The sequence below is a fragment of the Coptis chinensis genome, chromosome 3 (assembly GCF_015680905.1).
Source record: "Coptis chinensis isolate HL-2020 chromosome 3, ASM1568090v1, whole genome shotgun sequence".
NCBI classification, from domain to species: domain Eukaryota; kingdom Viridiplantae; phylum Streptophyta; class Magnoliopsida; order Ranunculales; family Ranunculaceae; genus Coptis; species Coptis chinensis.
The window spans coordinates 34,745,963-34,759,811 of record NC_141458.1 but is presented as its reverse complement, the minus strand read 5'-3'; the positions used below and the strand labels follow the sequence as shown (position 1 = coordinate 34,759,811).

Sequence of the window (13,849 nt, the reverse complement as noted above, 5' to 3'; positions counted from 1 at the left end):
TACCAAACCTTACAGTCATGTGCGGTAAAAACAACTTTGTGACGTGACAACACACAAACATGCTACACAACTGGATCGTCAAAGGCAATAGACAAATGCCAAGGTCTTCACTAAATAGATGACAATGATCTAATACCAATTTGAGCACGAGCCATACAGACATTATTTCTAATCTGCCCCCTGTTACAAGTCAAGTGAGGCCCTAACCAACTAGCAAATCTAGGGCGAGTATCAGCAATCATGTCTATGTTAGGACAAAGACAACGAAAGTACTCATAAAATTAACCAAATCTCTAAAAGTCATGTGAATCTTGCAATCTGAGGACTTCTACTTTCGAATGTCTGTGAAGATTTATCTAATGCCGATATCAATGTGGCATATACTGAGCTACCAAGGTCATAATCTCTCATATTATGCAAATCAGAAACATAAGCATATATAATATCCAAGTCGTACAGTAGAATGACCATTTGGAAACAGAACATGCCCAATAAAAAATATCAAAAAATCCCTAACATACACATTAACACCCTCACTACCAGGTAGAACAGTCAAAGATAACTCCGCTCGTGTATCAGGATCCAAGAGGGGTTCCATATATGCAGTCTTAATATGAGATAGCTTAATACCAGAAGAATCATAAGCATCCGCATCAAAGCGAGAAAAACTCACAAGCATACTACCAATATTCTCATAATTTGTATTAAAAGGTATCGGTTGGCCTATACCGATACTCAACCCAGAAATCATGGTGAAGTCTAGTGGTGTGAACCCTAACTCCGCACAAGAAAAATGAAATGTATGAGTTGTATTCCACCATCTTTCTACTAAAGCTATGACCACTGCCCAATCAGCCTTCTCATAATCTACGTACATCAACCAAAAGACCCAAAGGTGTACACAGAATACTATCTCTAATATGTACAAACTCATTCAAACTCTTAATAACTTTCCACCACTCTCTAACACCAAGTAAAGCCGATCTAACTTGATAGTCAATAACTTGCTGATATTATGAAAATAATAATAATGCATATAAGATAAATAATTAATTGGTCCAACTCAACTAATTAATGTATAATATTCAAAATATTTAATCAAAACTAATTAATTATCTGAGAATTAGCCACAACACTCGACACGTGTTTTGTATCACGTGTAGAAGACACAACTTGCATATCAAGTGCTTCATCGGGATTAAATTGCCAATCGAAGTCGTTCATTTGATACTCAAGTACATAGGGATGTCTATCAATCGGCGGACATCATCGGCTTCTTCTCCCCCACCTTCTTGTACTTCATCGGGTTCTTCTACCTCTACTTGATCGCCAATGTCGTTTGTGTACTGCCAATACACATCGTCATCACCGTCGAAAGGTTCAAAATGATCCATATAAAATTTCAAGAGTTTAGGTAGGTTTTTGTTATTTTTTTTTACTAAGGAGATGATTTATAATTGAGAGAAAAGTTAAAAGTGATTGAACCGCGTGGTTTTGGTCATCTTTATATAGAAATAGCATGCGGTGTTGAGAACACCACGCGGTTTTTATAAAACCGCGTGGGCTTGGGCCTGTCAGATGGGCTTTAGTGGCGCGGTTTTTCCAAAACCGTGTGGGCTATAAGGCATAGTTTATCCAAAACCGTGTCATTTGATGTCGAAAATTTGATGTTGCTCCTAAAGATGGTTGGTGTTTTTTTGGTTTGGTTCAAAATTTTGGTGTTTTTTTTTGTTTCTCTCCTAAAGATGATCTTAGGCATCTAATGTATAACCAATGTATGCATTGAGCACAAATTCTTTTTAATTAATTGAAATATTGATTACATTAGGCATCCAATGTATGCATTGAATTTGTATTTAAAAACCCTATTTATACAAATCCCCACACACATCTAACTCAGATCCCCGTGAAATCCCCACCACTCTTTGTCTTGCCATTTTGTTTTATTATAATAGACTAAGTATTACCCATGCCTACGACACGGTTGGTTATGATGTGTTTATTATGTTGTTTGTGGCATTAATCTTAGTACACCGTAGTTTGAAACACGAAAGACAAATAAATGTAGTGTTGATGATGTTTTTTTCACAATTTAGTCTCTTATTGAAAAATACAAATGAGCATTTTCTGGTGTTGCCATAATAACGTTTAGTAGCTAAAAACTTGTATTTATACATTCTTGAGATTTGACTTTGACTTATTACATCTATTAAACAATGGTTTTTTGATATTTCCATCTTATAAGTTGAACTCTCATGTCAATACATACTCACGATTGAACTACCGAATCTGTAACGACAATGCAATTGCATTAATTAATAATAGTCTCAAGTTAAGCTGGCAGTATAACTTCTGAAGTCTAGATCGATGGTAGTAAAATTGTCTATCGGTCTAAGCTTCTTTACCTTGCCACTTTCTCCCAAACAAATCCAATTTTCCTTGTATTGGACCATATCGTCCTGCAATGTTGTGTACAATAGAAAATGAAATGCTATCTCAGGTAAATTATGCCGAAGCATAAAATAAAAATAAAATACTATGAAAAATATGATAACAACAAAATCTAGCTTCAAAGGGATATATAGGAAAACCTTCCCAGTGCTAAGGAAGTCTTGTTTAGTGGGCATTAAAATAGTGAAGAGACGACCCTTAATATATATGATAGCAAATAGGATACCACTATAAGTTTGAAAAGAATCATATGTATTCAAGAAGTTATTTGTTAAAGCTTACCATTGAACCTACCATTGTAATCTCCATACACAATAATGAACTCCTCACTGAACAACTTCCATAAAATGAAGTACTCATTCCCTATCTCAAGCACATACCCCACAGGAAAACCCAGTACCAATAACATTACAAATCCAAATTTTTAATGAAGCATGTCTATGCCTTCGGCGAAAAGTCAGTAACAAAATTTGCACTAATTTAAATAGACAAAATGTGCAAAAAGGGGCTAAAAAACTTGCACTATGAAAGTTGTTTTTAAATTGTTACATTATGAAATTACCTTTCTATATATATATATATATATATATATATATATATATATATATATATATATATATATATATATATATATATATATATTCAATAAACACTTGCGTAACTGATTTGCTAACTTCCAAAGGTATCTTTATTTCTTCCCTTCATTAAGACAGCCCATGTATAATGTTCTCAAACTTTCAGGTGTATCCAATGACCCAAGAGAAAAAAAGTCAGATCAATAGAACTGAAATCTCATTTCAACACAATACCTCATTAGAAATAAGGTAAGAGATCACAAAGTTTAACCTATAAGAGAATTGGAGAAGGTATCAAAGTTTAACCTATAAGCGAATTGGAGAAAGTATCGAACCAAGTTCCATCATCCATGTGCAAGAAATTGTCATAATGCACATGCAATCAAGATTGTCATGCAATCCAATACTGCTCTTATGCAAGTTTCTGACATGTACCAATAGGAAGTGGAAACACTATGACTAACTTCTGAGGGCTCACACCAAAGCTTGCTGGCCAATTTCAATTGGTGGAGGATTACTGATCACAACACAACCCGGCCTACTCACCGATCAAATATCCAAAAATTCCAAGACATTCATACTCATAAATTCCATAAAATATTCAATCCGAACAAACATTTCAAAACGATAGTCCCTATTCATAATTGAACTCCTTATAAACAAAATTTCCCTTGATCAACATATGAACACATAATTGAACGCCAGAGCCCTACTTCTTGGACTGAGATTCTTGAAATGCAATTTCACATAAACGTTAACAACAAATTTTCAAAGATAATCCAGTTTGAGAATTTGAGATTCTTGAGTTTATTTACAAATGACCTTGCTAACAAAAATGACATGACAAAAGGTAAGCACTCTTAATCCACATAAATATATGGAGGATTGAAATAACATCGGAGAGTCAAAGTCACAAAAAGGTGAGATGGTGTTATCATGTACATAGCCATTTAAACAGTAAACTAAATCAAGTTCCTAGTTGTCATACTGCCTACTTGTGAATGTAAATAACCAGCTAGTACGGAAGATTATTGTGTGAGTTCAAGGCAAGTATAATCAAAGGGAGAAACAATATTGTTCCAATGAGAGTTCCTAATTCAGAGAAAGTTCTCTGCTTCCACTAAATTGTTAACCCTCCGAAACTAATGCTTTAAGAGTTCATCAGATAAATAAGAAAGTAAAAATAAAATATTTTCCTCGACCTCAAGTAAACCAAATCTTATATGCATTTTCTTATTGCATTAAGACCTTTGAGTTCGCGTTAAGACTCCAAATTGTGATTGTAGAGGTGTGATATTTTGGGTCTACGACCTGATGTTATGGATGGTTGGAAATGGCTGCACTCTTTCTTGGGACAAGAGTTGCCTACGTATCAAGTTTCTTGGGTAAACTTGAATCAAGCCACACGTAGTTAATCTCTCTCTACTTATAGATGTTTGAGCTGACCTTCCTTATTTGTTCTAGGCCGTTGTCAAGTGTAGATCCATATTTTGTGCTATCTTGACGATTCGTCATTACTCCTGATGTTACAAAGTAAATGTTTCCTTGATTGGTGCGTTGACTGAGCTCCAGGATTGCGCTAGATCATTTGCTTCCATATATGGCTATAACTGATAATTAGGACGACCTGAGTCTGGGTCGTTGTTATGTCATGGTGGCGCGGTACGAGCTGGTGATGCACGAGCTGTGAAGATACGACCTGGATTGTGGACACGTATGCTGTAGTGATATGCTTAAGAACGAAGGGTATTTACAGTGATTTATCTCTTACGACTTAGTTTCTAATTCTATCGTTTCTTTTTTGTTGTAATAGATGCAAAAGAAATAATCCTAGAATACTTCCACAATAGTAAGACAATCCTTTTTTCCCTAGTTTTGTTCTTTGGAAACCCAAAAAAAAACCGGTCATAGAGAACACCACAACATCAGCTCTATAATGTACGTTGATTCCTACAACTCCATCCGGAGTGCATCAACTCCATCTTCCATGTCCACTCCTTATTCGTCATCAACACTCCACTCTCTTTTTTAATTTTGTGTTGTAGACTTCATAAAAGTTGACATCATTCAAAGAGTCACATATTTTTTTTATTCTTACATTATATTTAAAGAACAAAAAAGATACGCTAACCATAAACACAAATGCTTAAAGGAAAATGGAAAAAACAAACCTAGATTTGGGAGTTAAGTGTTTCTTTACTTTTCAGTAATTGGAAACATTTCTACATTGGACTTCCAACCAAGGAACATGTACTTGAGTTCTTATACAAAAATAATTATGTATAATTGTACATATGCTCATTTTAGAATGATGATTATGAAGAACATGAAATTCAGTTATAATAAAGGAATAAAAATGGTACTGAAAAAATAGTTCTCCAACTAAGAAGTGTATATGCAGTGCACAAAATTGGCAATATCAAATCAATTGTATGAAACAAAAAATACAGGAAATTGACTAATTCATACAAAAAACATGAACAACCATAACAGATATTGGTAAGTAAATACCTCTTGATGATGACTTGCACTTGTACAGAACAAAGGCATATCTAGAACTGTAGAAGGAAAGGAACAAGAGAACACGACAATCCAAACTGTTTCTTGAATTTGCTGTACAAATTGCAAATAATTTTCAAGAGGGTGCTAAAACAAATTTCAAGCGAGGAAGAGCTTCAGCTGCGCAAACAAATTACAAACTCAATCGAGATGAGCTAACAACTAATGTAAATTCATTCAATACCACTATGTAATAATCAAATTTTAACTGCACGCGTAAAGACATTGACACGCTCTACATTATGTGCTACTACTTTTCGTGTAATATGTATTCCACATTAAAATATTGCTCATTTGAGTGTGTAGACTCATTTGGCAAATTAAATTGTCAAGACCAAAAGAGAAACTCGGAGCCAAGTTAGATTGGACGCATAATAAAAGTTGTTCAAAAATGGATTAAGAGATTAAGTACTAACAAAATTTTGTAGCGACACCATTATGTACACATTGGCAATATAAAAAATATGTATTAAAGTATAGAAGAACAATTTTCTAAATTTGAAGCAACGTACACCAACGTGAATGACACCAATACTATAAAGAAAGAAGCGATGAAATGAAGACTATGAGAAGTACAATTTTCTAAATAGTAGTCAGAATTTTGACCGTTGCTTTTCTCTGTTTCCTCTAATTGGTAGAATTTTCTCCAATTTTTTCAACCTCATCGATTAAAATGGAAGCACAAAGAGAAAAGATAAAGAGAGTTCTAGAATTTATAGAGCAATCATGAAATGTACCCACATGCAACACGGTTGACACAAACCCAAATTTCATAACAAAATAAAACACTTTACCAATAACGCGAGTATTGGAAGGAGATTGTGAATTTGATTTTACATAAACTGATCTAATTAACTGACCCCCTACTCACCTTCATTTCAAGTATGTCATATAAACATAGACGCAAGAGTTTGTATAAATCCCTTATATTAATTAGGTATTTTCATCTTTTTTCATGTTCAGAATGAATGGTAGAGTCCATATCATAAATGGATTCATAGATAAGATTCACCCAAGGCTAACTATAAGTGAAAAAAAAATATCTAGCAAGTGAAATTGACATTGCTTTTTGGTACCACGATACAAAAAAATTGCAAAGTTTCTTTAGCATCTTTGAAACTATGATTAATTAAATTTAGCTAATTAATTAAGTATTAGTAAACGTAGAAAACTCAACAAAAGAAGCCATTGCAACGTATTCATCAACAAATGAATAAGAAATTAAGAATAAGTATTCCATAACTTGAAGAGTATAAAAAATAAGGAAGAAGACAAACCTGTGAAATAGAGTAGCTCTTCAAGCACTTATGCCTGTGAAACTAAGAAGAAGAAATGTAATAGGAGACAGGAGACGGAGGAATTTTTGGTGAAATAGTAGGCATATAATAGTCATACAATGCAAGTAGAATCCCTGGCTTTTTAGGCCATTAACGATAACCATGAGACTTAAAGTGGGCGCCCAAATGGTTAAATTGCATGTTAACAAAAAAAATTAAGGAAAAAATTAAAAATTAAAAATAAAATTAACCTACATGTTGTATAGGTTTGGTGTTTACTAGACAACGACCTGATAATTAAGCCTTACGTAGTTCATCTCTCTCTACGACAACGACCTGATAATTAAGCCTTACGTAGTTCATCTCTTTCTACTTATAGATGTCTAAGCTGACTTTCCTTATTTGCTCCAAGCCGTTATGAGGTGTAGATCCACCTTGTGTGCTATCTTAATGATTCACCATTATTCTAATGTTACAAAGTTAATGTCTCCTTGATTGGTGCGTTGACTGAGCTCTAAGATTGTGCCAGTTGATTTGCTTACATATATAGCTGTAACTGATGTTGGGGACGACCTGGGTTCGGGTCGTTGGAACGTTCTGATAGAGTGGTACGAGCTGATGTATGGACACGTGTACTGTAGTGTAGAATGGAAGGTACTTACACGTGTGGATTGGTGATGCCAGAGTTGCCAACCAGAAAGCCCTGAGAAGAGAAGGCAAATAAAGAGAGAGAAAGTAATAACAATTTAAAGAAATTGAGAAAACACAAAAACAGAGAGGAGGTGAAGATGTTCATTATTCTCAATGATCTTTAATGGAGGAGTTACACAAAGATTAGATGAAGGAGAAGAATTACCAGCAAGAATCATACTTGAAGGAGATGGGTGTTATTATTATTGGGTTGGTTTAGAAGGCCTAAAATTCTTCATTACAACTTTTAAAAGCCTATTATAAACAAATTAAATATGGCTAGAGAAGCGTTTTTTTAATAATTTAATGCACTCCTCAAATTTCTCAACTTAAATTTGTTTTGTATATGGCACTTCTTCTCAAACTCAAGAGTTTCTAATATTCATTGTGTCATTTATCACACCCCTTAAATTCAAGTGAAACCCCTCGAGTTATTAAGTGTGTTAATAAAGGGTCAATTTAATTTACAAATTTAATTTCTTCAAAATGATCCCAACCGTACATCTGCCCCATCTAACTCAGATCCCCACGAAATCCTGACCACCCTTTGTCAATCCATTTTGTTTTATTATAATAGATGTAACATCTCTTACAAAATCATTTCTAAAACTTTAGCTAATAGGCTCTAGTCTGTCCTCTTTCCTTATATTTCATCTTACCAGAGTGCTTTTGTCACTGGCAGACAGATCTCGGATAACATTATTTTTGCACATGAGATCATTCATACTATGAAAAAGAAAAAAGGCATTTCTGGCCCTGGTCATCAAAGTTGACATGTCAAAAGCTTTTGATAGAGTTAATTGGAACATTTTGATTGATATTTTGAACTCTCTGGGTATTGATCCACATTTGAGTTCTCTTGTATATAAGTATATCCTCACCTCAATTTTCTGTTCTTGTAAATGGTTCACCTCAGGGACACTTCAAATCTAAGAGAGGACTAAGACAAGGGGATCCCTTGTCTCCCCTCCTTTTTATCTTATGTATGGAAGTCCTTTCTAGACTTATAAACAAGCATGTTTATGGAAAAAACATTCATGTAATAAAAATTGCTAAGACAAGTGACCCATTGCACATCTGCTCTTTGCAGATGATGCTTTCATCTTTTGTAGAGCTGAAATTGGAGAAGCAAAGTCGGTTCTTGCTATTCTTAATGAGTTCTGTAATATAACTGGACAAGAAATAAATTTTGACAAATCTAGTGTACATTTTAGCAAGAATATACACAGCTCTCTAGTGGTGGACATTCAAATGATCTTAAACATGAAAAAAATTGAGATAGGGGGAAAATACTTGGGATCCAAACTCTTCTTAGGGCAACCTAAGTCTGAAATTTTCAATGACCTTATCAATAAAGTGAATAGGAGAATAGCTGGTTGGAAGAGCAATTTACTCTCTCAAGCAGCTAGGACTGTCCTCATTAAGTCCATAACCACAGGCATTCCTATTTAATTATAACACGAGTACTTTCCTCTTACCTATGTCTATTTCTGAAAAGATGAATTCTATCCAGAGAGACTTCTGGTGGGGAAAACAACATAATAAAAAACACCCCTGCTATCTTAAAACTTGGTCTTTCATATGTCAATCTAAAAGAGCTGGTGGTCTTGGTATAAGAGACTCTAAACTAAATAATTTAGCTCATCTCACTAGAATTTTTTGGCAAATCTTGACTAACCCAAATTCCTTACTGGCTTCGCAGCTCAAAAGTAAGTATTTCCCTTATAATAATGTACTGCAGGTCAATAAAAGACAAGGCACTTCATGGTTCTGGCAAGGTATGTTGTACATTATACCCCTCATTAAGGATAATTCTACATGGCATGTTGGTACAGGTGCCAATATAAATATTTGGAATGACTCTTGGTTACCTGGGTTACCACATGGTAAAATATCTGACACACACCCAATAGATATAAATTTTACTTCTGTGTCACAATTGATACATCCTATTCTTAGAACATGGAACTTAAATGTTCTTCATTCTCTCTTTGATATAAACACTGCCATGCATGTAAATAATGTGTATCTTTCTCGGAGAAATTTGGTGGATTTTGTTCACTAGAATCTCACAAAAAAAGGTATTTATAGTGTAAAATCCATGTATCATAAACTTAGCATGCATATAGGTCATATTGGTAACCCAACTACCATCCTATCTTTCTGGAAAAATTCAAATTTACCAAGACAAGCTCTTCTAACATAGAAGTTTTATCATGATATTATACCAACTAGGGACCATTTGGCATGCATCATGTATATAAAAGATATGTCATGTTTTCTGTGTGGAAATGCGATAGAAAGTGTTCATCATCTTCTTCTTGTATGCCCTTTCACAAGAGCTTTATGGTTTCATACACCATGGTTATTTAAATTGGAAGCCTATCAGCACTACACCACCAAGAGTTGGATTGATCTTTGGTTTAAAACTTCAAAAGATTGGCCTATAGAGCTTGAAAAGTGGACTAAGTTCTGCGTATTGCTTTATTCCAATCTATGGATGGAGAGGTGCAACATCCTGTATCATAAGAGTAAACCATCTCTTATTAGAATCAGTAAGGTCATCTCCTTGTTCTTTGACAGTCAGAACAACCAACATCAGGAAAGTACTTGTCAGAACTTAACTCTTCCTACCTAATGGAAACCACCCCCACCCGAGTTCCTTAAATTAAATGTGGATGTCAGTTTTAATGAAAAACAAAATTCAGCAAGCTATGGGTATATATTGAGAGATCACAAAGGGAAAATTGTTGCTACAGGTATAGCCACCAGCTGGTCAACAAGTGCAGAGGAATCAGAATGTCGAGGACTACTCAGAGTCCTCAGATGGTGCTCAAACTACCACTCCGACAATCTACTAGTGGAAATGGATGCAAAGGCTGCAATAGATTACTTGGAAAACAAGCCCTGCAATATAGCATGGCCAGCACAACTAATGCTCTCGGATGCAGCTAGTCTTTTTGAACTTTTTACCTCTGTAAAAATAACCTATGTTTAAAGAAGTGGTAATACTATAGCACATATATAAGCTAGCAGCTTATGCTTCATGTAACCCACAGTCCTATAACTGGACAAATGACTCTCCAACTTGGCTTATAAAGGCTCTGGAGGTGGAGTATCAATATGTACTACCAAGTGATATAGCTCTAATATGGATGCAACAAATCTTGGAGCAGGAAAATGCTAATGTACCCTCTTGTTCATATTAATAATATTGTAAATGATTACCAAAAAAAAAGGCCCTAATGCCCTATGGCTTACCAGTTACCACTGAACGTTACCTTACTGAAAATATAACCATCTTGATCAAGGAGACTACAAAGAAATCGTGGTATGTTTCAAGGAAATTGTAAGAAGCCAAAGCACCCAAACTCAGGATCTCACTCAGATCCAGTCTCATAGTAATACAGGTTGTGGATCTCAATGAATGATTGAATGATGTGCCATTTGGTAAGCAAAACTGCAAGAGGACCTCCGACTTAGGGAGACATAAAGCCCCAAATCCCCAATTACCATAAGCCTAAGGCTTAGAAATTTAAGTATGAGGTCCGACCGGCCTTTGACACGCCTGCACGCAATCTTACCAAGTGTGGCAAGGTATCCCTTAACAATAGATCCACCAATTTTAATGGTGTTGCAACTTGCAAATCAGTTCTAGCAGACCAATTAGTTCCATGCTAGCTACATACCTAAAGTTTATTTTTCTGGATACATCTTAGGTACAGTGTATAGTGAGAGAGCAGTGCGGTTCGACTACTCAATGTCTCAGTGCGATTATTATAAATGGATGAAAACAGTTAAATAATTTTGACTTAAAAAGAAATTCTTAAGAAATGTACAAGAATGCATAGCATACACTCACTCTTTGCTTCAGAATTTTTCACACATCATCAGTTTAAACTCACTGAAATCTACCTTCCCATCAAAGTTCAAATCTACTGCCTCAACCATTTTCTCAAACTCTTCAATATCACATCCGTTAGCTAGACCCAAGCACTCCAATACCCTCTTTACCTCCAATGCTTCAATAAAACCATCACCATTTTCATCAAAAACAGTAAACGCGCATTGCAGCAACTCCGTGTGCCTCAGTTCATCATCATCCACTTCACCTACTACCTCCTCAACTCGCCATTCTTCTTCAGAATTACCAAGAAACTCGAAATCATTTTCATCGTCGTTGCTACCAATTAAGCCTAGCTTCTCTATGACATTTCGTGCTTTCTCCTTTTGATTCTTCCATCTGCATCCATGCCGAACACAGTGGTCAGTGCCTCAGCAGCTAAGTCATCTAATTTAGCACCATGGTTCGACTCCAAAGTTGGTTCAGGATCCATGCACACAGAGTTGCTCTGTCTGTCCTTAAACAGCCGTATAAGATCACTGATGAATCTAAAGCTAATGCTGACAATATCAATCATTTTCAGATATATATGGAACTAATAGCTAATAGTACTAAAAATTTTCAGTAAAAAGATTATGAATTGTAGCTTATGCTGAGACTTGAGCGTACACATTGCACGGAGGAGTGCACCTCTTATATAGCAGGACATGCAGAAGAAATTAACAATTTTAAAAATAGATGAATACTACAATGAACTTTCCTAGCAGATCTGCAGGGATGGTAGTGCAATGAATATTAAAAAATGTATTATGATCCCATCTATCTACTTCCATTAATGAACTACATCACTGTGCTCCTAAATAAACATATCAGTATATTGGCGATTCGAGCTGGTCTGTACTGTAGTTACTAAGGAAGTAATTAAGGAGTATATGAATATTAATAAGATAAAATTGGATACACTTGTGAAGGCATTTTAGTGCTTTGATTATATAATTTGTAGTGCGCACTTGATCATATATCTTAACATATTTGATAATTTTCTGTCTGGCTGCATCAGTGACACACATATTACAAATGACTCCAAATGAAATAAAAATAAAAACCATTGCATTTCGACATTTCGAACATTTGTTTGTGAATAATCCAGCAAAATACACATGTCATGTCATTTCATGTCATGTCATGTATGGGTTTTGGTTCATTTTGAAACTGTCGCAACAAATACTACTCTAAAGAACTTGTACATACCACATCTACTCTCTCAACCAGAGGTTACTGTTGTGTATGTACACGTGTGTGTTATTTGTGTGGGCACTGTCAGTACCCTCTATTCTCAACCACTCGTGGCAGACCACGTGTCCAGACTACAAGCAGGTCGTGCATATGACCTAAGTTAAGGTTGTCCAAACGACCTAGGAAACGTAACCGCTGCAAACTAGTCAACAACATCACTAATGACAGATCATTACTTCGTAACGGAAAGAGTAAAAACAATCATCAAGACAGCACAAAATAGAGATCTACGCCTATAAAAAGAGGCGTCTTCTCCATTCTCAAAAGAGACTCACATTCTCTCTATCTCCATTTGATTTGATTTGATTCCAGTTCATCAGATAACTGGATATGTAGGCAGCTCAGAATACCGACCTGAATTCAGTCAAACATCTTATACAAACCTTATTCTCCGAGATTGTAAAGTCGTGACTAAAATGTACCTCTACAGACACTATATATTGGACAAAACTAAATCTTTATGCCTACATCAACAATTACAATTAACATTGCCAGTAACAGATTAACTATTATGGATCGTGTGAAGACTGAAGATCATACATATGCCACTCTTGGACGTATTTTCTTGTTGTTGGTTGGGGAGGGGGTGGGGGACAAAATGTCCACGTTGGTTGGAGTTGAATTTGTACATTAGTAAATGAATAATATTCAGAAAAGTTCTGTAATGAAATGAGAATGAATCAGCATAGTTGACTCATAGTGACAACGAACTCAATCAAGCACATTGCCTTAGAATGACCTAAAATTTTCCCTGAAGCGGCGTGAAGCCATTTTCAAGGTGCTATGAGTTTGTGACCTTGCTAGGTTCAAATCCAATTTCTATATGTCGTTTGCCATTTCATGGTAATTTTTTTTGCTAGGTCCATTTCATGGTAATTTGGCATATTAGCATGTAGCATGACTGCATGAGATAAAATGATCCGAATAAGAACATAAGTTTCTGTAAATCATCCATGGGGACATTGTCACTATTTTCCTAGATGCAAGCCTAATATAATAATATTCAAATGAGAGCCAGTGAAATGTCGGTTGGTGCATGCTAGTGCAATCGTATCCTAAAATTTAAAATGGACCACTCGTCCACCGTTAACCGATTTGTTTTTCTTTTCTCAAACGCGTTTTCCAGGTACCTGTTACCTATCCAACATAAAGTACTT

General features: G+C 35.3%; 1 pseudogene; it reads right to left on the bottom strand.

The window, feature by feature from the left end:
• Nucleotides 1-11,300: 11,300 nt before the first annotated feature.
• LOC147509314 (calmodulin-like protein 2) lies at nt 11,301-12,272 on the bottom strand (annotated as a pseudogene).
• Between the last annotated feature and the right edge of the window lie 1,577 nt (nt 12,273-13,849).